At 45.6% G+C, this 26,489-nt stretch overlaps 1 protein-coding gene and 1 long non-coding RNA gene across 4 annotated transcripts in view; one reads left to right on the top strand and one right to left on the bottom strand.

The window, feature by feature from the left end:
• The window catches only part of LOC105490608 (proline and serine rich 2), a 50,881-nt gene that overhangs the window by 1,645 nt on the left and 22,747 nt on the right, over positions 1 to 26,489 (top strand). The window contains exons 1-2 of one of the 3 annotated variants that reach the window (XM_071070492.1): positions 8,767 to 8,880; positions 26,089 to 26,192. The exons of 1 other annotated variant lie outside the window; for it this stretch is intronic. The gene's annotated coding sequence lies outside the window, so the exon portion shown is untranslated. Of the gene's footprint in view, positions 1 to 4,576; positions 6,934 to 8,766; positions 8,881 to 26,088; positions 26,193 to 26,489 lie in introns of those variants that run through there. One more of the 3 variants, XM_011756401.2, reaches the window with a different exon arrangement.
• On the bottom strand, positions 12,017 to 13,383 carry LOC139356418 (uncharacterized). The gene is made up of 3 exons (XR_011608270.1): positions 13,250 to 13,383; positions 13,043 to 13,127; positions 12,017 to 12,138 (listed from the first exon to the last, which is right to left on the bottom strand). It is a non-coding gene; the product is annotated as an uncharacterized lncRNA (long non-coding RNA).

Raw genomic sequence — 26,489 nt, 5'->3', positions numbered from 1 at the left:
CAGAGCCGTGACTGGACATCCAGCATACAGTCTTTTCTAGATAACAGCCACATGGCCCAAACTGATTAAAACCAGATCAAGCAAGCCTTCATCAGCAGCTGAAGAGATACCTGGCCTTGGTTCCAAAGTTCTCAGACACCCGAGGCGCCCAGAGTTGGCACTGTGTGTTGATTTGGAAGATCATCTCAGATAACTCCAGGAGTGGAGCCTGGAAACCTGAAGGGGGAGAGAGGAAGGGCCTGGGTAGAGCAGAGCTGAGAACAGGGGAGCCTCTAGAACTAGAAGTTCAAGTGCATCTTATCTGCAGTGTTGTGGGACAGCTGCCAGTGGCACAGAGGCCATTCGGGAGGTGCCAGGGGAATCCTAGGAGCATCCCAGAACCCGAGCTCTTTCCTTTGACGGTGAAGGCCATCGCTGCGTGTCACCTTTCTTTGCACTTGGTGGCTTCCTAGCTGCCTGTGTGCTCTGAGAAGAGGGCCTGGTAACTCTGCCCCTGATAGACTGCAGCCATCCCCGCTCCACTCTGAGGGGTCTCCTGGCCACCATAGGAAAGCCTGTGTTCACGGAGGCGCTGCCCTCTGCACGGGTTATGTCCAGCCAGTGGCAACAACAGCCTCTGTCTGCGGAACCCACAGGGAAGCTGCCCCTGTCCATAATGCCCTTGTCCCCTTTCTAGACTGGCAGCATTCATCTTGAAAACTAAAGAGTATTTTAAGAAAGTTGGTGCTGGGTTTGTAATCTGCGCATTCAGGATGGGCAGGAAAGGATCATATGGGGAGAGCATTCTGCCTTGTCGGACAGGGATGGGAGAGCTCTTCGTGAACGTGTCTTCAGACTGGGTACTGCCAGAGACTCTAGCACCGTGAAGACTTGATGCTGTTTATCTTTTTTATTATAGTCAAATACATAGAACATAAAATTTACCACTTTAAAGGGCACAAATCAGTGGCATTAAGTACATTCCATTCCCAATGTTAGGCAATCATCACCACTGTCGAGTTCCAGAACTTTTTCATCACTCCAAAAGGAAACCCATTAAGCAGACGATTCCCGTTCCCCTCTCCCAACCCCTGGCAACCACTGATCTCCTTCTGTCTTGGTAGACTTGCCCCTTCTGGATGTTTATACACGTGGAATCTTAGAATCTGTGGCCTCTTGTGTCTGGTGTCTTTGACTTAGCACAATGTTTTCAAGGTCCGTCCATGTCGCAGCGTGCATCGTTGCTTCCCTCCTTTTGATGGCTGAATAATGTTCCATTGTGTGGACAGATCGCATTCTATTCGCCCATTCATCAGATGAATGACTTTGCGTTGTTTCCACCTTTTGGCTATTGTGAATAGTACTGCTATGAACCTTGTGTACAAGTTTTTGTGTGAACACCTGTTGTCAGTTCTTTTGGGTCTATATCTGAAAGTAGAATTCCCCAGGTCATATGGTAATTCTGTGATTAACTTGCTGAGGAGCTGCCAACTGTTTTCGATAGCAGCTGTGCCATTTTGTGTTCCCACTAGCAATGTGTGAAGGTTCCAGTTTCTCGACATCCTTGTCAACCACTTGTTATTTCCCCCCGCCTTTTTATTTATTTATTTATTTATTTATTTGAGACGGAGTCTCACTCTGTCGCCCAGGCTGGAGTGCAGTGGTGCGATCTCGGCTCACTGCAAGCTCCACCTCCCAGGTTCATGCCATTCTCCCGCTTCAGCCTCCCCAGTAGCTGGGACCACAGGCACCGGCCACCACGCCTGGCTAATATTTTGTATTTTTAGTTAGAGACAGGGTTTCACCGTGTTAACCAGGATGGTCTTGATCTCCTGACCTCGTGATCCACCTGCATCGGCCTCCCAAAGTGCTGGGATTATAGGCATGAGCCACCACGCCCGGCCTTTTTTTTTTTTTTTTTTTTCCTGAGACAGGATTTCACTCTCTTGCCCAGGCTGGAGTGCAATGGCATGATCTCAGCTCACTGCAGCCTCGACCTTCCAAGCTCAAGTGATCCTCCCACCTCAGCCTCCAAGGTAGCTAGGACTACAAGCACGTGCCACCACGTCCAGCTGTGTTTTTGTGTTTTTTGTAGAGACTGGGTTTTGCCATGTTACCCAGGCTAGTCTCAAACTCCTGGGCTCAAGCGATCTGCCCACGTCTGCCTTCCAAAGTGCTGGTATTACAGGCATGAAGGAAGGAAGACCACACTTGGCCTTCCTTTACAAAAAAAAGAAAAAAATCTCGGTCCTCCTAGTGGGTACGAAGTAGTATCTCATGGTGGTTTTGGTGCATTTCCCGCACGACTTCAATGCTGGACATCTCTTCAGATGCTTGTTGGCCACACCTTTAGAGAAATGTCTGGCGAGAACTTGGTTCTCTTTTTGTGTTATTTTTTGTATCGTGAAATTTTGCATGTGCGTCAGTGCAGTTATTTGTATAGGGCTTGGTTTGTATATTTAGGTTCCTTCCCAATGCTTCATTCTGTTGTGGGTTTTTTCCTGCTTTGTCTTTCAGGCTGCTTCTCCTTCTCCTGGGAAGCCAGTTGTCTGACTTGTGCTTTGACATTTTTAATCTTCTGCCTGTGGTAGTTCTTGCCCCCAAGCCTGGGGTATTGATCAGTTCGTCTGGCAGTACGGTATTTATAGATTGATCCTGTACAATGTGCCAAGCTGTTGGGCTGGTCATTGTGCATACAAACATGGAAGTCCTCTTTTTTTTTTTTTTTTTGACATGGTCTCACTCTGTCACCCAGACTGGAGTGCAGTGGCACAATCAAGCTCACTGCAGCCTCAACCTCCCAGGCTCAGATGATCCTCCCACCTCAGCGTCCAGAGTAGCTGGGACTACAGGTGCATGCCACCATTGCCTGGCTGATTTTTGTATTTTTGATAGAGATGGGTCTTGCTGTATTGCACAGGATGGTCTTGAACTCCTGGGTTCAAGCAGTCCCCCAACCTTAGCCCCCTAAAATGCTGGGATTACAGGCATGAGCCACCTTCTCTTTTTGAGATATGTCTTTTTGTGATGTACACAGATTACATTTTATTTTTTTAAATTAGGTTAATGGGCATATAGGGGAAAAGAACAGTGCTACACTGGAATTTAGGGAATCTGCATCAGGTTTCAGCCCCCGATAGCTGTGTGGCCTCAAGGTTCACCCTTCACCCTTCTGAAACTCGGTCTCCTGGTCTGTAAAATTTGGGGTAAGACTGAATGACTTCTCAGGCCCTTCTCAGACCTTGAAACTGGAGATTCACCATAGCTTTCCTTTACAAACCTGATTCTGAGCGTATTTCAAACCATTTAGTTTGCACATATTACTTAAAGGAACTCTCTGTGTGGAAAAAAGAATATGTCTATACTCTTTTGTACTAGACTATAAACAGTTGAGTTGAGTCTAATGCTGCCTCTAAAAATGGTGCATTTGGCATTTTCTATAAATATTCAGAGCATTTTGGCCGGGCACAGTGGCTCACACCTGTAATCCCAGCAGTTTGGGAGGCCAAGACGAGTGGATCACCTGAGGTCAGGAGTTCTAGACCACCCTGGTCAACGTGGTGAAACCCCATCTCTACTAAAAATACAAAAGATTAGCTGGGCACGGTGGTGCGTGCCTGTAATTCCAGCTACCTGGGAGGCTAAAGCAGGAGAATCACTTGAACTCGGGAGGCAGAGGTTGCAGTGAGCTGAGAGCGCACCACTGCACTCCAGCCTGGACAACACAGCGAGACTCTGTCTCCAAAATAAACGAACAAACATGCAGAGAATGTTAAGAGTTGTAGTGAAGATTTGAGTTCCTAACACGCTGGGAATACAGAGGTGACTAAGGCAGCGTGGACCCTGCTCCCATGAAGCTTTGCTTGGGGAAAGGAGACATTCACTGTCTAATATGAATTGATAACAGAGACCCACAGGTGTTTTGGGAGCAGAGCACAGAGAGAGTCTGTCAGGGGTGTCAGAACCACCAGCTGAGAACGTAGCATTTGAGCTGGGCCGACAAGGGCAGCATAGGGGAGAATTTAGGCCAACACGGTAGAATTGAGGAGTCAGTTATTACGCTAAAAGGGATTAGCCTTCCATTTGGGGGCATGGGCCAGCGAAGGTTTCTGAGTAGGTTGCAGTGGTAGATCTTGTTTCTCTGCTCTCCCGTGGAGGAGACATTTACACATGGAGGGATTAACTTGAAGTTGAACAGGATGTTAGGACTGAGGAAGGCAGCATAGAAATAGGAAGATATAAGATGGTATGAACAAGGGGAAGACACCAGGCATGTCAATTGTTGAATTGAATTTTAGGTGCAAAAAAAAAAAGTTTTTTAAAAGTATTACATACCCGGGCATGCTAGATCATGCCTGTAATCCCAACACTTTGGGAGGCCAAGGTGGGAGGACTGCTTGAACCCAGGAGTTTGAGACCAGCCTGGGCGATATAGGGAGACCCCCATCTACAAAAAATGTAAGAATTAGCCAGGTGTGGTAGTGTGTACCTGTAGACCCAGCTATGCAGGAGGCTGAGGCAGGAGAATTGCTTGAGCCCAGGAGGTTGAGGCTGCAGTGAGCTGAGATGGTGCCACTGCACTCTAGCCTAGAAGACAGACCAAGACTCTGTCTCAAAAATAAATAAATAAATAAAGTATTGTGCTAGAGTAGAAAACTAGAACCAGCTCTGTCAGACTTGCCAAACTGACTTAGAGGTGCTGTACCTCAGTTTCTTCATATGCCACGAATTGCCCTCCATCTACACTAGGTAACCAATGAATTTGTTGCATGAGCTCCTGCTAATGCCAGCAATATCACTTTAAGAATGAGATGGCACCAAAATGTACATGAGGTGAGTCTGCTCTGTTAATTTTCTTTATTTTTCTTGACTCCTGATTTTTTTTTTTTTTCTTTTTAACCGAGTCTCGCTCTGTCACCCGGCTGGAGTGCAGTGGCGTGATCTTGGCTCACTGCAGCCTTCACCTCCTGGGCTCAAGCAGTTCTCCCACCTCAGCCTCTGGAGTATCTGGGACTACAGGCATGTGCCTCCATGCCTGGCTAATTTTCGCATTTTAGTAGAAACAGGGTTTTGCCATGTTGGCCTCGAACTCCTGAGCTCAAGTGATCCCCCTACCTCAGCCTCCCAAAGTGCTGGGATTACAGATGTGAGCCACTGTGCCAGCCGCAATAAGCAGTTTTTCAGCCCTCCTATCCCCCTCCATGGACCTTCCCACCTTTTGGAGGCTCCCGTGTCCACTATTTCACTCTGTGGATTTATGTGGGCCCATCATTTAGTTCCCACTTGTGAGAACATGCAGCGTTTGACTTTCAGAGTTAGACTTTCACTTAGGATAATGCCTTCAGTTCCATCCATGTTGCTGCAAAAGACATGATTGCATTCATTTTTATGGCTGAGTAGTCGTCCATGGTGTTTATATATCACATTTTCTTTATCCTGTCGTCTCTCGATGGACTGCTAGATTGATTCCGTGATGGTTACTGTGAATAGCGCCGCGGTAAAGGTGCAAGTGCGAACAGCGCCACGGTAAAGGTGCAAGTGCGAACAGCGCCACGGTAAAGGTGCAAGTGCAGGTGTCTTTTGATGTAATCATTTCTCTCCCTGTAGGTAGATAACCAGCAGTGAGATTGCTGGGTCCAGTGGTAGTTCTAGGTTTAGTCCCTGAGAAATCTCCATTTGTTTTCTGTAGCAGACTCTACTATTTGACTCTACTATTTAGTCCCTGAGACATCTCCATCTGTTTTCCATAGCAGACGCTACCCTTGAGCTACTTAAAGGCGCCCTGATTTCTCTGAGAGAGGTTCATAGGCATTCCTTGGACTTCTGAAAATAGTAACATGGAAACTGTTAGTTGGAGTCTTCCAGGTTTTTCAACAAACATTTGGTGGTCCCCATTGCTTAAAAATGCGCTAAAAACCCCTTGTTTCTCCCCGGCCTGTTAAAACTGGGAAATGCCTTTGTGCCGACAGACTTGGACTGACTTGAGGAATTTGCGAGCAGGTTCCCCGGAGGTGTAGGAAGAGCGGGAGAAGCAGCCTCTAGCTCCTTCGCAGGGAGGAGGTTGTTACTCGCCTTACCTTACTGACATCATCCATCCTCCGGCTCGCAAAGGGACTTTGGCAGATGAGGTTAAAAGTTTCATGCGTTGGATTCCCAGCAGGAGGTCTTGTGTGAGCTTGTTCCACCCTGTTGTGGATTTAAATCTGTTCAACTTGAGATAAGATATGTAAATCAGACCACGGCTGCCAGTCTAACCAGGTGTTACAAATACCAGTGCTAAATGAACATGCTCTAAGCCAGCTTTCTTTTCACTGGGAGCATGGATGAAAAATTCAGCCAAGAATTTTGAGCCTCTTGGGGTGGGGGTGTTGGGAGAGCACTATAGAACCCTGCAAAACAATAAGGTGTAACAATTCCTTCCTAGCAAGAAGTACTACATTTATCTCATTAGTGAAGCACATGTTGGGTGCTCGGTAATATTTGCTAAGCAAATAAAGACAAAGCACACAAGCTTGTGTCACAAAAGAAGAATAACTTCAACTGGAATTTTCTTCTGTCCATAAATAATTTTCTCAGGAATCCAGAAACGTAATAGACATACCAACTGTCCATTTTTCAAAAATGTACTGAGTAAAAATGTGCAGTGTCTCTCTTCACAAACATTTCTTTTTTCAATTTTCATTATTTTCCAAAACCTTGGAGATTGATAGCAGTTTGCAAACATTGCGTCAGCTAAAACTGTTCCCCCAGCTAGACTTTGCTCTGGTTGACCTCCCCTCTCCTGCGTTCTGGGTCATTCCTTTTTGTTACTAGGACCCAATCAGACATCTGGTCAAGATTGTGTTCAGGTGAGATTTTACTTGAGGAGACTCTGGTTTTGGTATCTTTTTCAGTGATGGTGAACTGGCGGTAGGAAACTTCTTCCCTCAGGGCCTGTTAACCCAGCCTCTCTAGGTAAGGCGACCTGGTGAACTTGTTTGCTTTAAGTGTGGGCGAATCAATTACTTCCATGTGATGTGTGGCTGCGAGTAAATCACTGCTCCTATGAACACAGCTGAGACTATTCACAACAGAGACAGTTTGAAATCAACCTTGTTTCTGTACATTGTTCAGAAAGAACTTTAAAAAAAAAAACAACACTAAGTGAAAGCATGATTATTCTTCCAGGAAGTAGAATTACTAGCCTTTTAAAATCTGTGTTTAAGGTTCTAAGTTCTTACGTAAGGCATTTCAGAAGTAAGGGAAATCCCAATTCGGAGGAAAAGCAGAGTCATATGAAAAGGGTGCTAAACCATGACCGCGTCAACGTTTTCAAACTCCAAAACAAAACTGCCTACGCTCCCAGCAGCCAGCTTCCACCTGGGTCTTGCTTTGATCTTCAGTGCTGGGATACAGTCCTAGTTTACTTAGGGAGAATTTTTGGAAGCATTCTTTTCTTTCCAAGGTTTTTTTCTTGAAATTGAGAAATAGCGCAGACTAAAGAGTAGTTGCTTCTTCATGTGCTTCATATTTATTTTACTGCGGCCTCTGTATTTCTGTGGAGGCCCATTTTTAAGATTAATTTTGGTCATGGATTACATTTGTAGATGCATACACATTCATATTGACATGGATTACCTGTTAATATTGGGAGGTGTTACTGGGTTAGCGTGTGTAATGTGTATTGATGTCAGCTTTTTAATACATTGTTATTTATGAAGCTGGGTTAAGCATCCTTTCTACTGCTGTGTTTAAAGTCACTCCCCTCATCTGCCCCATTTCCCGATGTAAATGTACAGATTGGATGAGATTAATTTCTCTTAAATTGGAAGGATTTGATCTATAATTATGGTGAAAAGGGAAGGATGATAACCACACCGATGTTAACATGTTTGAAACTACTCAAGTATTTAAGCTTTTCTTTTAGATCCAAGGTCTGTTTTTAGGGTACTCTTATCTTTTTTTTTAATAAGATGGTTTTAGAGTTTTGTTTTGTTTTTAAGACAGGGTGTCACTCTGTCACCCAGGCTGGAGTGCAGTGGCTAGATCTTTGCTTAGGGCATCTTCCACATCCCAGGTTCATGCCATTCTCCTGCCTCAGCCTCCTGAGTAGCTGGGATTACAGGCACACACCACCATGCCCGGCTAATTTTTGTATTTTTTGGTAGAGACAGGGTTTCACCATGTTGGCCAGGCTGGTCTCAAACTCCTGACCTCAAGTGATCCGCCCACCTCAGCCTCCCAAAGTGCCTGGCTGGTTTTAGATTTTTTAAATATGAGTTTTGGTTAAGTAATAAATAGTGATTAAGTCTGTATTTTGTGTGACAAGTATTATACAAAATGTTGTGGCTTTTCTTTTTTTTTTTTTTTTTTCCAGGTCTTTGCTGGGTACAGTGGCTCACATCTGTAGTCCCAGCTCAGGAGGCTGAGGCAGGAGGATTGTTTTCAGTCCAGGTGGTCCAGGCCAGCCCGGGTGACATAGCGAGACCCCATCACCAAAAAAAATTTTTTTAATTAAAAAGCTTTGCTGGCTGGGTGCGGTGGCTTACGCCTGTAATCCCAGCACTTTGGGAGGCCAAGATCAGGAATTCGAGACCAGCCTGGCCAACGTGGTGAAACCCCATCTCTACTCAAAATACAAAAATTAGCCGGGTGTGGTGGCTGGCGTCTATAATCCCATTACTCTGGAGGCTGAGGCAGGAGAATTGCTTGAACCCGGGAGGCGGAGGTTGCGGTGAGCCGAGATCGCACCATTGCACTCCAGCCTGGGTGACAAGAGTGAGACTCCATCTCAAAAAAAAAAAAAGAGCTTTGCCTACAAGGAGTGTATCATCTAATGGAGGAAAATAAGAATTATATACAGAAACCTTATGGGATCAATTGTATCCAAATGGGAAAAATAGCACATAGAGTGAGCCAGCGGTGGGTATCAACAGCAGGCGCGGGAGTCCAGCGGGGAGGCCAGTGATGAGGGAGTCACGAAGGCTTGACCGGGTTCGGTAGAGTTGAGCTGAGCTTTGAAGCCTGGGAGGAGGGCAGCAGAGAGAAAGTGGGAAGGGGTTCCCAAGCGAGTAGCTCTTTGTTTTTTTTTGTTTTTTTTTGAGACAGAGTCTCGCTCCGTCTCCCAGGCTGGAGTGCAGTGGTGTGATCTCAGCCCACTGCAACCTCTGCTTCTCGGGTTCAAGCGATTCTCCTGCCTCAGGCTCCCAAGTAGCTGGGATTACAGGCACCCGCCACCACGCCCAGCTAATTTTTGTATTTTTAGTAGAGACGGGATTTTACCATGTTAGCCAGAATGATTTCGATCTCTTGACCTTGTGACCCACCCACCTCGGCCTCCCAAAGAGCTGGGATCACAGGCGTCAGCCACCGCGCCCAGCTGTGAGTAGCACTTTCGTAGGAGACCTGGTTCAAATTGTGGAAAGGAAGGTGGAAGAGACAAGGCTAGGCCAGATTCTAGAGAGATACTTTTTAAAGCCTCACCTTCTTACAGATCGGCTCCTTGGCAGTACAGATTAGGAAAATGAAAACTCCGGCCACCTGGCAGGGCGCGGTGGCTCACGCTTGTAATCTCAGCACTTTGGGAGGCTGAGGCTGGTGGATCACCTGAGGTCAGGAGTTCGAGACCAGCCTGGCCAACCTGGTGAAACCCTGTCTCTACTAAAAATACGAAAATTAGCTGGGCGTGGTGGCGGGTGCCTGTAATCCCAGCTACTCAGGAAGCTGAGGCAGGAGAATCACTTGAACCCGGGTGGTGGAGGTTGCAGTGAGCCGAGATCGCACCGTTGCACTCCAGTCTGGGTGACAGAGCAAGATTTCTTCTCAAAAAAATATATAAATAACACTCGGCCTCCTTGCCTGGCCTGTGGTATCAAGAGTAAACTGGGATTTTAGAAATGTTAGTTATTGAGGCGGGGCGCAGTGGCTTACCCCTGTAATCAATCCCAGCACTTTGTGAGGCCGAGGTGGGAGGATCACCTGAGGTCAGGAGTTCGAGACCAGCCTGGCCAACATGGTGAAACCCTGTCTTTACTAAAAATACAAAAATTAGCTGGCATGGTGGTGGGCGCCTGTAGTCTCAGCTACTTGGGAGGCTGAGGCAGGAGAATCGTTTGAACCTGGGAGGCAGAAGTTGCAGTGAGCTAAGATCGTGCCACTGCACTCCAGCCTGGGCAACAGAATGAGAATCTGTCTTTAAAAAAAAAAAAGAAAAGAAAAGAAATGTTAGTTATTGAAATATCTGGCAGTTTACAGGTGGGTGTGATATGAGTGTTGGTTTCTTTTGACCTTGGAGGAAGAAAACGCTGTGGGAGCCCCTTTTCCTTTTACCTCTGCCTGAGGTCGGCTCTGTGCACTTGTGTTTGAATGTGCAGCTTTGGTGCGGCAGGGACAGGGATGACATGGACATTGGGTTTGGTGTGTGAACGTAGAGAAAGAACCAGGCCTGTGCTCAGAGCTCTTGGGTATGTCACGATAACTGAGGTAAAATCCTATTTTTACGAAAGTAGTCTATACATTATTTTCAGAGTGAAAAGGAAATGGTTAATTTAGTCTAAGAGTTTGTTTTTTAAAGCCCTACTTAAGTGGAATAATAGAAAATAGAATGTATGGACTCCGTTTCCTTTAATTTATGAATTGAGTTTAAAAAACTATAGAAGAGTCTTGACATCATTCATTGCTTCCTCTTCTAGTACGTTTCTTATTATAAAACTCATTTTTGTTAATACACAGTTACATAAAAATCGGAAGTAACACAGAACCAGATAGAAACGATGAAAAAGCAGGACTCTCTTCTTCGTTTGAGTAAAATCAAAGCGAAGTGCCTGTCACATAAAAGACACTGATGCCTGTTCACATGGATGAGTGTTGTCAAGAGCCACTAGCATTAGGGCCAACAATGGCTGTTTTGTGTTTACGATCTTTATTTTCACCCACCACTTACCCGTATGAAGAAGCCCACTCATGGTAATGAGCAGGGTGATTCAGAAAGACTTCCCACTGTGACACGCTCTCATTCATGGTGCTCTTGAAGGTCAAGGAAAACAGCTTTTTGAAAAGGGCTTGGCTGTTAAGTCACCATATAGGGATTTTTAGGGATGTGACTTTATTTATTTATTTATTTATTTAGAGATGGAGTCTCGCTCTGTCGCCAAGGCTGCAGTGCAGTGGCATGATCTTGGCTCACTGCAACCTCTGCCTTCTGGGTTCAAGTGATTCTCCTGCCTCGGTCTCCCGAGTAGCTGGGATTATAGGCGTCCACCACTATGCCCGGCTAATTTTTTTTATTTTTTTGAGACAGAGTCTCGCTCTGTTGGCCAGGCTGGTGTACAGTGGTGTGATCTCCGCTCACTGCAGCCTCCACCTTCCAGGTTCAAGTGATTCTCCCATCTCAGCTTCCCAAGTAGTTGGGATTACAAGCTCATACCACCATGTCTGGCTAATTTTTGTATTTTTGGTAGAGACGGGGTTTCACCATGTTAGCCAGGCTGGTCTCGAACTCCTGGCCTCAGGTAATCCTCCCACCTCGGCCTCCCAAAGTGCTGGGATTACAGGCGTGAGCCACAGCACCTGACCAGGATATAACTTTAAAGACAATTTCTTGCCTAAGATATGTTTATTCTCTATTTTGGAACAAATCTTCACATAACTCATGGTGTGCACGCCAGCCCCTTCCTAGCGTGTATGTGCACTTCGACCCTGCTGCAGTGTGGAAGTGTTGCTCACTGACCTCTGCCCTACTGCATGTCCTGACACAGGAAGGGGGACGGCTTTTAGAAGCTCATTTCTACCTCTTTCCCACCTCAACTGTGCTTGTCTTGACTGTATCTTAAAAGTGCTGGTTAATGGTGGGTGTCTGGACAGGGTAGGAGAGTCTATAAACCTATACCAAAGTCCTCTCTTACACACGGTTTTGCTTTCCATGGTTTCAGTTACTTGCAGTCAACCGTGGTCCAGAAATATTCGATGGAAAATTCCAGAAATAACTCCTTCATAAGTTTTAAATTGTGTACCGTTGTGAGCAGTGGGATGAAATGTCGTTCTGATCCATCGCCTCCTGCATGCGAATCCTCCTTTGCCCGGCGTCCCCACCTGCCCATCACTTAGTAGCCACCTCAGTTCTCAGGTCAGCTCTCTATGTCACAGTGCTTATGTTCAAGTCACTTTTATCGAGTAATGGCCCTGAAGCAGAAGAGACATGATGCTGGCTGGCAATTTGTATATGCTGAAGAGAAGCTACCCAGTGCTTCCTTTAACTGAAAGGGGTGAAAGTTCTCAACTTAGAGAAGAAAAAAAATCAAATGCTGAGGTCGCTAAGACCTACTGTAAGAACACATCATCTGGCCAGGCGCGGTGGCTCAAGCCTGTAATCCCAGCACTTTGGGAGGCCGAGACGGGCAGATCACGAGGTCAGGAGATCGAGACCATCCTGGCTAACACGGTGAAACCCCGTCTCTACTAAAAAAATACAAAAAACTAGCCGGGTGAGGTGGCGGGCTCCTGTAGTCCCAGCTACTCCGGAGGCTGAGGCAGGAGAATGGCGTAAACCCGGGAGGCGGAGCTTGCAGTGAGCTGAGATCCGGCCACTGCGCTCCAGCCTGGGCGACAGAGCGAGACTCCTTCTCAAAACAAAAACAAAAACACATCATCTTCTATCTGTGAAGTTGTGCAGAAGGAAAAAGAAATGTATATTAGTTTCGCTGTCACACTTCATACTGTACAAGTTATGGCCACTGTGTGACAAGTGCTTAGTTACCTTTGTAGGTAGAAGACGTGAACACAAACAAGCTCCAGTTGCTGGCAGATGGGTTGGGATTGGTGCTGTCTGCAGTTTTAAGCATCCACTGATGCTCTTGGAACATACCCCCTCAGATAAAGGAGAACTGCAGCAATACAGGCACATGGGGTTGAGTCTTCAGACCCAGCCTGGACCTGTTTTTGTGAAGTGTTTGCAATGGCAATGAGTTGGGACAGTTCTCTTTTTAAAACGTAACACAGACTGGCTAAGCAAGATTGGTTCTACGTGACTTGACTAAGGAGAATGCTTTTTCCATTCACGTTCAGAACTACCAGAGACAGTAATTACCTTGTGATTTGGTTGAAGCTGTCTGTAGGGAATCCAAGTCTTACAAGACACGATTTCCTTCCCCCACATTTACTCGGTGCAAAACCTGATGATAGAATGTGGGAAACTTCATGTTATTTGTTCCAGCTTATATTCTTCAGTAAAGTGCATCGGGTTAACCTTTCCCTGGTTAGTTTTGAGCTGAACTGTGGTGGTAGAAAAGGTTACCTTCGGTGTTTTTCCTCTTCTGTTACTACACCCTTGCCGTCTTTGGGCTTCCCTCCTGAATTGCCCTGGGGTTTCTAGGTGATCCGTGTCCTTTCTTCCCTCATTAAATCATAACTTATCTGCCTGTATCATCTCCTGACATACTGGGTCTTTCAAAGGCTCCAAGGTGCTAAAATGACCTGATAAATCATTTCTTTAGCCTCCAGGAAACCTTCCTTTTCTGTGTTGGTGGCAGCCAGACTCAGGTGCCTGAAGGACACACGCAGGTGCCCTCCGGTGAGTGAGGCGGGCAGGTATCTGTTTTGGAACAATCAGGTCTTCCCCCCCCCCCCCCACACTCACCCCCCAGACTCACCACTGGCGTGTGAGCCTGGATATGCGTGTGAAACACAGCGCTGGGGTTTAAATGTACATGAATAGAATTGTGCTAAGAATCTAACTCTGACTTTTCCTTGAATGCTTTGAAGGTCTGCGCATGGCCTCATCCCGCTGGTCTAACTGATGTGCAGTATTCCATAGTAAGCATTTACCACATCTCTACTTATAGAAAGTTCATGGTAGGTGAAGAACCTGGACTGCCACCAACTCTTCTCAACAGCAAGCAACGCTGTATACCCATCCCGGCAAGTGTTTCCATTTGTTCCTAGTAGAGAGCTCCCCTGGAGTGAAGGCTGAGCAGTGGGATGTGTGGCTCATAGGACACACTTAGTTTCTCTAAGTACTGCCCAGTTGCCCTACAGAACGGTTGTGTGAATTCACTCCCAGCAGGTTCACAAAGGTTGCCCCATGTTCTTGCTGACACTTGTTATTGTCTTAATTTTTGCCACTTCAGTAGGTATGAAAAAATGAATTGTAGTTTTCACTTAAATTTTGCACTTTTTTTGTTCACTAGTGAGGTTGAACATCTGTCTTGTACTTCGTAATCATCTGGTTTCCTCTTTTTGTACACTGTCTAATCATATTCCTTGTTCATTATTTTTTTCTGAGTTTCTTATTTAGAAGATTTTCTTACATTCTAGCTATCAGTTCCTTATGCGTGTTAGACAGTACATATCTTCTACCAGCTGGCAGCTTTTCTCTTGATATTGTCTATGGTGTCCTTAATTTTTATGTAGACAGATGCATTGAAATTTTCATCTTATAACCTGTATTTTTTGAGTCCTAATGAATAGAAAGATTAATAGAGCAAAATAGGAAATTCAGAAATAGAACCAACATCATATAAACATTTAGTATAAATAACATTAGTATTTCAAAACAGTGGTAAGAGATGGATCCTTCAGTACTTGGCACTGGAGCTGTCGGGTAACCTTGGCTTGAGGGCAGGGAACAGGTCTCTACTCCACACGTGACACTGACATAAATCCAAGGCAGATCAGATATTTAAATATGAAAAATGAAACCATAAAAATGCTAGTAGAAATTCGAGAGGTATATTCTATATTCTTAGAATAGGAAAGGCCTAAATTTGCAAAAACACAAGCTATAAACAAAAAGATTGATAAATTCAACTACATAAAAATAAATTCTTTAGGTCGTATTACAAATTAAAAAAAAAATACTTACAATTTATATCTAACGATTTCTGTAGGATAGAAATAAAACTTTCCAGTCTGTTTCATTGCTCTGTCTATCCTAGTACCAGTGCCTTGTGTTTTACTTACTATTACTTTATATTAACTCCTTGGCTGGGTGTGGTGGCTCACGCCTGTAATCCCAACACTTTGAGAGGCCAAGGTGGGCGGATCATGAGGTCAGAAGTTCAAGACCAGCCTGGGCAACATGGCGAAACCCCATCTCTACTAAAAACACAAAAATTAGCTAGATGTGGTGGGGGGCACCTGTAATCCCACCTACTCGGGAGACTGAGGCAGGAGAATCACTTGAACCCGGGAGGCAGAGGTTGCAGTGAGCTGAGATCACGCCACTGCACTCTAGCCTGGGCAACAGAGTGAGACTGTGTCTCAGAAAAAAAAAAAAAAAAAAAGACTTAAAATACAATATGGAATAGCAGTGGTGAAAACAGAAATGGTTTTTAATATTTTCCGTTAAGTATGGTGTTTGCTGTCTTTATTTTCATTTTCATTTTATTTATTTATTTATTTATTTTGAGACAAGGTCTCGCTCTGTTGCCCAGGCTGAAGTACAGTGGCCACAATCTCAGCTCACTGCAACCTCCGTCTCCCAGTCTCAAGCGATTCTCCTGCCTCAGCCTCCCGAGTAGCTGAGACTACAGGCGCACTCCTCCATGCCTGGCTAATTTTTGTATTTTTAGTAGAGATGGGTTTCGCCATGTTTGCCAGGCTGGTTTCAAAAGCCTGTCCTCAGGTGATCCTCCTGTCTTGGCCTCCCAAAGTGCTGGGATTACAGGTGTGAGCCCCCACACCCATCATCATTTGCTGTCATTAAAAAAAAACTCTTAGTTAACAAAAAAAAAATTCCTCCTAATTTGTGAAGTTTTAAAAACATTTCTGCATAATTTTAAGTTTCTCAAATGCTTCTTTCATCATCTGTTGAGATAATTGAATGGCTTTTCTCATTTAACCTGTTAATGTCGTACATCACATTGGAAAATTAATGTGATGCCAGCCTTACAATCTTGGGATTAACTCTTCTTTGTCATTATTTGGTTTATAGACCCAGTTTACTAATAATTTTATTTGGAATTTTTTGCATCTGCATTCTTTTTTTTTTTTTTTTTTTTTTTGTGAGACGGAGTCTCGCTCTGTCGCCCAGGCTGGAGTGCAGTGGCGCGATCTCGGCTCACTGCAAGCTCTACCTCCCGGGTTCACGCCATTCTCCCGCCTCAGCCTCCGAGTAGCTGGGACTACAGGCGCCCGCCACCACGCCCGGTTAGTTTTTTGTATTTTTAGTAGAGACGGGGTTTCACCATGTTAGCCAGGATGGTCTCGATCTCCTGACCTCGTGATCCACCCGCCTCAGCCTCCCAAAGTGCTGGGATTACAGGCTTGAGCCACCGCGCCCGGCCTGCATCTGCATTCTTAAATGACTGGCTTGTCATTTTTTCTTTCTCATATATTCTTTGGGTTTTGGTGTCAAGGTTTTAGTAGCCTCAAAATTAGATAGTGGGGGCCGGGCGCGGTGGCTCATGCCTATAATCATAGCACTTTGGGAGGCCAAGGCGGGTGGATCACCCTGAGGTCAGGGGTTTGAGACCAGCCTGACCAACATGGCGAAACCTGTCTCTACTAAAAATACAAAAATCAGCCAGGCGCGGTAGCTCACACCTGTAATCCCAGCGACTTGGGAGGCTGAGGCAGGAGAATCGCTTGAACCTGGGAGGCGGACGTTACAGTGAGCCAAGATTGTACCACTGCACTCCAGCCTGGGCATCAGAGTAAGACTCAAAAAAAAAAAAAAAAAAAATATATATATATATATATATATATATATATGTATGATGGTGGGGGTTGTCTCTTCTTTTTCTCTTCTCTGGAAAAGTTTGTGTAAGGTTGGAGTTATTTGTTCCTTGAATATTTGGTAGAACTCTCCAGCAAAACTTTCTGATTGGCTTTTCACTATTGAAAGATTTTTATCTGCCAATTCATTTTCATTAGTGGTTATAAGACTTCAGATTTTTTATTTTATTCTTGAATAAGCTTTAACGAGATATTCTTCCAGGAATTTGTCCACTTCATCCATGCTTTCAAATTTACTGGCATAAAATTGTTCATAAAAACCTTTTCAACATCTATGGCACCTATAGTTATGCCCCACTTTTTATTCTGATATTCATCTATTTTTTCCCCTCAGTTCTGTTGAAAGTTTGTCAATTTTATTAATATTTTCAAAAACAATTTTTTGTTTTATTTTTCTCTACTGTATGTTGTTCTGTTTAATTTCATACTCTTTGTTTTCTTGTTGATTTTGCATTTATTCTCTTGGGTTTTTTCTAACTTAAGTTAGACGCTTGGTTCATTAAATTTCAGCCTTCTTGCCTCATGTCACAGGCATTTCAGTGATGTTTCAGCTGTATCCCACAGGTTTCGATAGGTAGCATTTCTATTATTTACTTACAAGTATTTCTCAATTCCCAATGTTTTTTCTGAGAGTTATTTAGAAGTATAAATTCCTAGTGCCTACACACGTGGGTTCTTCCAGTTATCTTTAGTACATTGATTTCTAATTTAATTGTTCTGTAATAAACAAATGTATATTTGATACCAGTCTCTTAAAATTTGCCAAGACTTGCTTTCTGGCCCCACATGATCTGTTCTCCTACGTATTCTGCATGAGGCTGAAAGAATGTGTATTGTGAAGCTGTTGCATATAATGTGTTTTAAATGTTAATGAGATCAGCTGGGCAGGGTGGCTCACGCCTGTAATCCCAGCACTTTGGGAGGCCGAGGCAGGCAGATCACCAGGTCAGGAGATCGAGACCGTCCTGGCTAACAGGTGAAACCCTGTCTCTACTAAAAATACAAAAAATCAGCCGGGCATGGTGGTGACGCCTGTAGTCCCAGCCCCTTGGGAGGCTGAGGCAGGAGAATCCCTTGAACCCGGGAGGCAGAGCTGCAGTGAGCCAAGATGGTACCACTGCAGTTCAGCCTGGGCCACAGAGCGAGACTCCCGTCTCAAAAAAAAAAAAAAAAAAAAAATGTTGATTAGATCAAACTTCCCATTATATTGTTCAAGTCTTCTATATTCTCATGCTTGATATATCAGTTGCCAAGAAAGGTGTGCTAAAGGCTGGGCGTGGTGGCTCACGCCTGTAATCCCAGCATTTTGGGACACTGAGGCAGGTGGATTGCCTGAGCTCAGGAGGCAACACGTGAAACCCCGTCTCTACTAAAATATAAAAAATTAGCCAGGTGTGGTGACGTGAGCCTGTAGTCCCAGCTACTTGGGAGGCTAACGCAAGAGAATCACTTGAACCCAGGAGGCGGAGGTTGCAGTGAGTTGAGATCGTGCCACTGCACTCCAGCCTGGCAACAGAGCAAGACTCCATTTCAAAAAAAAAAATCCAATGTGACAATGTTTTTCTTTTAACTGGATCATTTTCCATTAAATGTAATTATGCAAATATTTAGATTTTTATCATAATTTGTGCTTTTTATTTGTCCTCTTCTGTTTTTTCTTTTATCCTTGCCTTCTTTTGGAATGATTTATTTTTTAATCTTTCATTTATCACCTCCTGTAATTTAGATGATATTCTGGGTTTTTTTAGTGGTTTCTCTAGAAATTTTAACATGAATGCTTATATAATTTTAAACTTGGTCAATATTTTAACTTCCTTTAGAACTCAGATCCCCTCCCTCCTGTGTGTGCTGTCACTGTGGCATGTTTCAGCTCTGCCTTGTTGTAGAAAACAGGATTGTTTGATACACTCAGTGTTTGTTGACATTTACTTGCCTATTTAGTCCACATCTTTCCTCCCTGAAATAGAGCCTTTTTAAAACTCTGTTTTTATTTATATAGAAATTTATAACATTTTCCCTTGGTCTTTTTTCCACAAACATTTTTTTAATCAGAGGTACAGGTTTTCAGCAGTTAAAACCTTTAGCAGTTTTTCACGAATATATGTTTGTATACATATACGTATATGTGTGTCAATGTGTGTGTTTTTCAACCTGTCTTGGTTTCAGATGAAACAGAACTTCTAGAAATTTGCATTTTCTATACTATTTTGCCATTGTTCTTGAAAAAATATTTTTATAGGCCAGGTGCAGTGGCTCACGCCTGTAATCCCAGCACTTTGGGAGGCAGAGGTGGGCAGATCACCTGAGGTCAAGAGTTCGAGACCAGCCTGGCCAATGTGGTGAAACCCCTTCTCTACTAAAGATAAAAAAATTAGCTGGGCATGGTAGCACATGCCTGTAGTCCCAGCTACTCGGGAGGCTGAGGCAGGAGAATCGCTTGAACCTGGGAGACGGAGGTTGCTGTGAGCCGAGATCCTACCACCGCACTCCAGCCTGGGCAACAGAGTGAGATTCTGTCTCAAAAAAAAAAAAATTTTTTTTTTAATTTTAAAAATTAGCCCGCTGCGGTGGTGGGCTCCTGTAATCCCAGCTACTCAGGAGGCTGAGGCAGGGGAATCGCTTGAATCTGGGAGGCAGAGGTTGCAGTGAGCCAAGATCATGCCACTGCACTCCAGCCTGGGCGACAGAGCGAGACTCCATCTCAAAAAAAAGAATGTTTTTATAGTACATATAGGTTTAGGTTGAGGGTTTTTTTGTGGTTTTTTTTTCTGCAATATTACTGTTTCCATTGCTGCTGTTTCAGTAAGTCAGTCTAATTATCACTTCTTTGAAAATAATCTGTCTTTTCTTTGAGTGCATTTGATTGTTTGAGACAGGGTCTTTGCCCTGCCACCCAGGCTGGAGTCCAGTGGCATGATCACAGCTCACTGCCACCTCCAACTCCTGGGCTCAGGTGATCCTCCCACCGCAGCCTCCCCAGCAGCTAGGACTACAGGCATGTGCCGCCATGCCTGGCTGTTTTAAAATTTCTTATAGAGATAAGGTCTCACTGTGCTGCCCAGGCTGGTCTTCAACTCCCAACCTCAAGAAATGCTCCCACCTCAGCCTCCCAAAGCACCAGGATTACAGGTATGAGCCACTACACCCAGCCACTTTGCATATTTTTACAATATCTTTAAGTTTTTCAAAAGGTAATACATTCATATGGTTAAAAAAGAAAAGGATATGGCCGGGCGCGGTGGCTCAAGCCTGTAATCCCAGCACTTTGGGAGGCCGAGATGGGTGGATCACGAGGTCAGGAGATCGAGACCATCCTGGCTAACACGGTGAAACCCCGTCTCTACTAAAAAATACAAAAAAAAACTAGCCGGGCGAGGTGGCGGGCGCCTGTAGTCCCAGCTACTCGGGAGGCTGAGGCAGGAGAATGGCGGGAACCCGGAAGGCGGAGCTGCAGTGAGCTGAGATCCGGCCACTGCACTCCAGCTTGGGCGACAGAGCGAGACTCCGTCTCAAAAAAAAAAAAAAAAAAAAAAAAAAGAAAAGGATATTATATTTCTAGAAACTCTCCATTTAACTCTTGTCCTTAATTCACTTCTACCCCTCACACACAACAATTGTTGTTGACTTGTATATCCTTCCAAAGTTTCTTATGCATACAACAACAAATACAAATATACATTCTTAATCTGTAATCTCTTGGTTTTACACAATGCATAGTATTTTATATATAGTCCTAGACTTTGCATTTTTTTGCTCAGTAATATACCCAGAGATCTTTACTCTCAGTACATGGAGAGCTTCATTTTTTTTTTTTTTTTTTGAGACGGAGTCTTGCTCTGTCACCCAGGCTGCAGTGCAGTGGCATGATCTCAGCTCACTGCATCCTCTGCCTCCCGGGTTCAAGCGATTCTCCCACCCCAGCCTCTCTTGTAGCTGGGATTATAGTCATGAGCTACCACGTCCGGCTAATACTTGTGTTTTTACTAGAGACAGGCTTTCACCATGTTGGCCAGGCTGGTCTCAAACTCCTGACCTCAAGTGAGCCACCCACCTTGGCCTCCCAAAGTGCTGGGATTACAGGCGTGAGCTACCACACCCAGCCTTCCCTGTTCTTCATACAGCTGATTAGTATTCAGTTACATGGATGTACTCTATTTAACCAGCCCCTTATGTTAGACACCTAGGTTATTTTGGGGATTTTTTTTATTACAGACAATTCTACAGTGAGTAACCTTATAAGGTTGGTGCAAAAGTAATCATGACTTTTGCCATTGAAAATAATGGAAAAAGGCTGGGCGCGGTGGCTCAAGCCTGTAATCCCAGCACTTCAGGAGGCCGAGACGGGCGGATCACGAGGTCAGGAGATCAAGACCATCCTGGCTAACACGGTGAAACCCCGTCTCTACTAAAAAAATACAAAAAACTAGCCGGGCGAGGTGGCGGGCGCCTGTAGTCCCAGCTACTCAGGAGGCTGAGGCAGGAGAATGGCGTGAACCCGGGAGGCGGAGCTTGCAGTGAGCTGAGATCCAGCCACTGCACTCCAGCCTGGGCGACAGAGCGAGACTCCGTCTCAAAAAAAAAAAGAAAATAATAGAAAAAAACATAATGACTTTTGTAGCAACCTAATACATATGTCCCTGTGTGTGTGCAATTTCTCAGTAGGATAAATTTCCCCAAATGGACTTGCTAGGTGCGTGGGAATAGATTTTACATTTTGTGCGGTTGCCCCCAGAGGCCTTATGCCAGTTTACACTCCCACCAGCAGAGCCTCAGAGCACCTTGTTTCCCCACAGCCTTGTAGCTACTGTTTCGAGACTGCTTTCAAGATTTGCAGCTGCTTTTAACTTTTTCTTGTTTTCGGTGTTCTGTGGTCTCATTGTGATTGTCTAATAGTACATTTCAAATTTTTATTCTGTGTGGGATTCATGAGAATTCCTCTGTCTGTGGATTGATGTCTTTATCAGTCAGCGGGATACAGAGAATACACACAGAAATGAATAATTTAGGAAAGTTTAATTAATAGATTATTTACAAAAATTATAGGCAGCGTTAGGGAAAGCAGCAGAGGATGGTTCGGTACCTAGAGGACAGCAACACTCAGTAGCTGTTAGCACCCCTGGGCCCTGGGGGAAAGGGAGGGAGCCGTGGAAGCTGGGGAGGGAGCTGAGAGGAAGGGCAGAGGCTGGGGTCCTCGGCAGGACCCACCAGCCTACAGGGAGCTGGCAGCCTGCCTTTCATGCCGGGGTCTCATTGGCTGGACTGAACCAGCAGCCCCACAGCAAGGGTGCCCATCTGATACCTTCCTGCTCCTGAGCCAGGAGAGTGAGGCTAGAGAAAGACGGAGAATGGTTCTGATGGGGGGACTCTCAGACTGAAGCTGTACCACACAGTGTCTTTCATCCGTTGTGAAACACGCTCAGCCATTGTCTCCTTGAACATTACCTCATTCATTCATTCATTCATTCATTCTGGAGATGGAGTCTCACTCTGTTGCCCAGGCTGTAGCGCAGTGGCACGATCTCAGCTCACTGCATCCTCCACCTCCCGGGTTCAAGCGACTCTCCTGCCTCAACCTCCCAAGTAGCTGGGATTACAGGCGTGCCTACACCTGGCTAATTTTTGTATTTTTAGTAGAGATGGGGTTTTACCATGTTGGCCAGGTGGTCTCAAAATCCTGACCTCAAGTGATTCGCCTGCCTCGGCCTCCCAAAGTGCTGGCATTACAGGCGTGAGCCACCGCACCCGGCCTCGAACACTACTTCCGCCCCATCTGCTCTCCTCCCCTCTGAGAAACTCTAGTTAAACACAAACCTTAGACGTAGACATAACCCTTCTCAGCCTGTGCTGGGTCTCTTAACCTCTCATTGGTTTTCACATCTCTCTGTGCTACAGTCTGGACCAATGATAGGTTTCTTCAGATCACTTTTCTTTCTTACATTCTCTGTCTAGCTATATTTGAATATTTGATCTTCTGTTTACCCTGTCTGTCAAGTTTAATTGTTATCAATTTTTTCTTCCTAAAAAGTTCTATTTGGTTGTCTTCCACATTCCTCTGGTTATTTTTTAGGATGATAGCCTTTCCTCCTGCCTGTCCCTGGACGTGGGCAGTCACAGGTGATTTACATTTCATCCAGCACTGGAACAGTTTTGAACAGTTAGATAGACTCCGGCCAGGCCATGGAGTTTAACTGCCAGAGAGGAAGGTTTCTGGGATTTGGTTTTGCTTTGTTTGTTTTAGAGATAGCCAGCTGTGTCACGCAGGCCGGAGTGCAGTTGTGTAATCATAGCTCACTACAGCCTCAGATTCCTGGGCTCGAGCCATCCACCCACCTCACGAGAATACAGGCACGCAGCACCACGCCTGGCTAATTTTGCTATTTTTGGTAGAGTTGGGGTTGAGGGGGGGTACCTCTGTGTTGCCCAGGCTAGTCTCGAACTCCTGGCCTGAAGCAATCCTCCCACATCGGCCTCCCAAAGTGTCAGGGTTACAGGTGTGAGCCACCACTCCCAGCCTTTCCAGGGTTTTACCTTCTCTTGTCCCCAACTTTTTCCTGTAGCTCATGACTAGGCTCAAGTGTCTCCTATTCTTAAAGGAAAAACAAACAAACAAACATATATATAGATGGATAAATAGATATAGATATATAGACTCCAAAATGTTTTTCTTTAACCTCATTTTCCTCTACAGTTATTGCCTCGTCTCTCTTTTCTGTTTCTCTTTTCAACCCAAATTCAGAAACCACTAACCATCTGCTTCCAGGATTGCTGTTCCCGGCACAGCCCACTGTATTGTGATTTCTAACCCGCCTTCACAAGGTCACCTTAGTTGATGGAGTCAGTGGCTGGTTTTTAGTCTTTATTCTGGTTTGTTGATGGAGTCAGTGGCTGGTTTTTAGTCTTTATTCTGGTTTGTTGTTGTTGCTGTTGTTGTTTTGAGCCGGAGTCTTGCTCTGTCACCCAGGCTGGAGTGCAATGGCGCGATCTCGGCTCACTGCAACTTCTGCCTCCCACATTCAAGCGATTCTCCTGCCTCAGCCTCCCAAGTAACTAGGATTACAGGTGCCTGCCACCACACCCAGCTAATTTTTTGTGTTTTTAGTAGAGATGGGGTTTCACCATGTTGGCCAGGCTGGTCTCAAACTCCTGACGTCAAGTGATCCGCCCGCCTCGGCCTCCCAAAGTGCCGGTGCGCCCAGCCCCCCACTCTGTTCTTTCCCTTGCTTCTTTCCACTCACAGAATGTCATAGAGATGGAGGGGCCACCTCATTTTTTTTTTTTTTTTTTTTTTTGAGACGGAGTCTCGCTCTGTCGCCCAGGCTGGAGTGCAGTGGCGCGACACTGCAAGCTCACTGCAAGCTCCACCTCCCAGGTTCACGCCATTCTCCCGCCTCAGCCTCCGAGTAGCTGGGACTAGAGGCGCCCGCCACCACGCCCGGCTAGTTTTTTTTTTTTTGTATTTTTAGTAGAGACGGGGTTTCACCATGTTAGCCAGGATGGTCTCGATCTCCTGACCTCGTGATCCACCCGCCTCGGCCTCCCAAAGTGCTGGGATTACAGGCTTGAGCCACCACGCCCGGCCAAACCTCATTCTTTTTTAAACAGTGTGTGGTGTTCAGTTAGCCTCACTGCTTTCAGGGCCTTCTCCTGGTTCTGCCCACGCTTCAGACCATGGCCAGAGTCACCTTTCTAAACTGTAAGTGGATTCTGTCCCTCTGCGGGGTGTAAAACTCCCTTGGTGCCCCCCACCTGTAGGCAAAGTTCAGAAATCAAAGCTGCATTTACTGGGGTCCAGTTGACCTCATCCCCCCCGTTTGCACCTCTCTACCTGTTTTGCAACCTGTGTTGTATCTTGAGCTTGAGCCGAGTTCACTGCTTTATCCTGAGCACTCACCATTTTTCAAGCAGGCATATATTTCCACATCTTTGTTAATTCTTTTTTCTCTGTTAGGAATGCCCATAGGGGTGGGTGATGTCAAAGTGTTGTTTCAAGAGTGTGTTTAATGGGCCAGGTGCAGTGGCTCACGCCTGTAATCGCAGCACTTTGGGAGGCCGAGGCGGGGGGATCACCTGAGGTCAGGAGTTTGAGACCAGCCTGACCAACAACATGGTGAAACCCCGTCTCTGCTAAAAAATACAAAAATTAGGCTGGGCACAGTGGCTCACGCCTGTAATCCCAGCACTTAGGGAGGCCGAGGCAGGCGGATCACAAGGTCAAGAGATCAAGACCATCCTGGCCAGCATGGTGAAACCCCGTCTCTACTGAAAATAAAAAAAATTAGCTGAGAGTGGTGACGCATGCCTGTAGCAGCTACTTGGGAGGCTGAGGCAGGAGGATCGCTTGAACCTGGGAGGTGGAGGTTGCAGTGAGCCAAGATCGCGCCACTGCACTCCAGCCTGGCAACAGAGCGAGACTCTGTCTCAAAAAAAAAAAAAAAAAAATACAAAAATTAGCCGGGCATGGTGGCAGGCACCTGTAGTCCCAGCTACTCGGGAGGCTGAGGCAGGAGAATCACTTGAACCCAGGAGGCAGAGGTTGTAGTAAGCCAAGATCGCACCATTGCACTTCAGCCTGGACGACACAGTACAACTGTCTCAAAAAAAAAAAAAAAAAAAAAAAGTTTAGCTGTCTCCTTAAATCTTAGAGCTTGGCTGAGTCGTCACCTTTGCTGTGAAGTCTCTGAACCCTCCCTGGAGCCATGGGCACTCCTTCCTGGGCACTCCTGGACCCCTGTAATGGCACCGAACATTGTTACGTATCTGTCTTCCCTTAGAGTTGGCGCTATGTGGCAGAATCACTTGTAGAACTCCTTAAAAACACACACTCCCAGCCTTTACCCCCATAAATGTATTCTGTAGGTCTGGGTCTGAGTCCCAAAGAGCTTCTCATCCATTGCCTGGGTGAAGCATCAGTGCACAAATGGGCTCCTCTATGGAAGGGAAGTCTGATTCATCTGCCTTTCTCTAGTACCTGGAATCTCCCCAAGGTGAGGTAGGAAAACAGTAAGCATCAAAGAATATGCTTAGGCTAGAAAGGAAGATAGGGTTCAGATGGAAGCAGGTGATGACTGATAGGCTGAAACTTTCGTTCTCAAGCCTGTTGGGAATGGGTTAAAGTTGACTGCTTTTGGGAGAGTGGTAACAATTAAGTGGTGTTTCAAGATTAATCCAACTGGAGAATCCGGCAGAAGTGTAGAGAAGAGGGAGAAGGCAAGGAGGACAGCAGGTGGCAGCTGTAGTTGGAACGTGTATCCCAAAGCTCACGTGTTGGAAACTTAATACCCAGCATGGCCATGTTGAGGGGCGGGGACGGGAAGAGGTGATGAACATTTTCACGCTGTTATTGCAGGAGTGGGTTCACTATAAAAGCCAGTTTGGCCCTTTCTCGTGCTCTCTTTCCAGTGATGCCTTCCGTTATGTGAGGGTATAGCAGGACATAGCAGGAAGGCCTTCAGCAGATGTGGCCCTGGATCTTGGATTTCCCAGCCTCCCAAACCACAAGCCAGGTAAGTTTGTTTCTTGTACAGCAGCACAAAACAGATGAAGACAATGGCTGTGGCAATAACGTAGGCATGTGCTAAAATGGTCCTGAACTTGGATGTGCGACCAGAAGGGAAGTGGGTACAACTGACGTTGTAAAGGAAGAGTCTGCAGGGCTCGGCAGCTGGCGGCCTGTGAGTGGCAGGGAGGGGAGGAGTCGGAGACATCTCCATGGCTCATTTGTGTGACGAGGCTGCAAGCCCCTGTGTCTAGGGATGGGCACTGATTAACATAATGTGGCTCTGGCGTTTGGCAAAACCAGC

Source organism: Macaca nemestrina, chromosome 9 (assembly GCF_043159975.1).
Source record: "Macaca nemestrina isolate mMacNem1 chromosome 9, mMacNem.hap1, whole genome shotgun sequence".
Classification (NCBI taxonomy): Eukaryota; Metazoa; Chordata; class Mammalia; order Primates; family Cercopithecidae; genus Macaca; species Macaca nemestrina.
The sequence above is the reverse complement of the archived record's forward strand: the minus strand, read 5'-3'. Positions and strand labels throughout refer to the sequence as shown.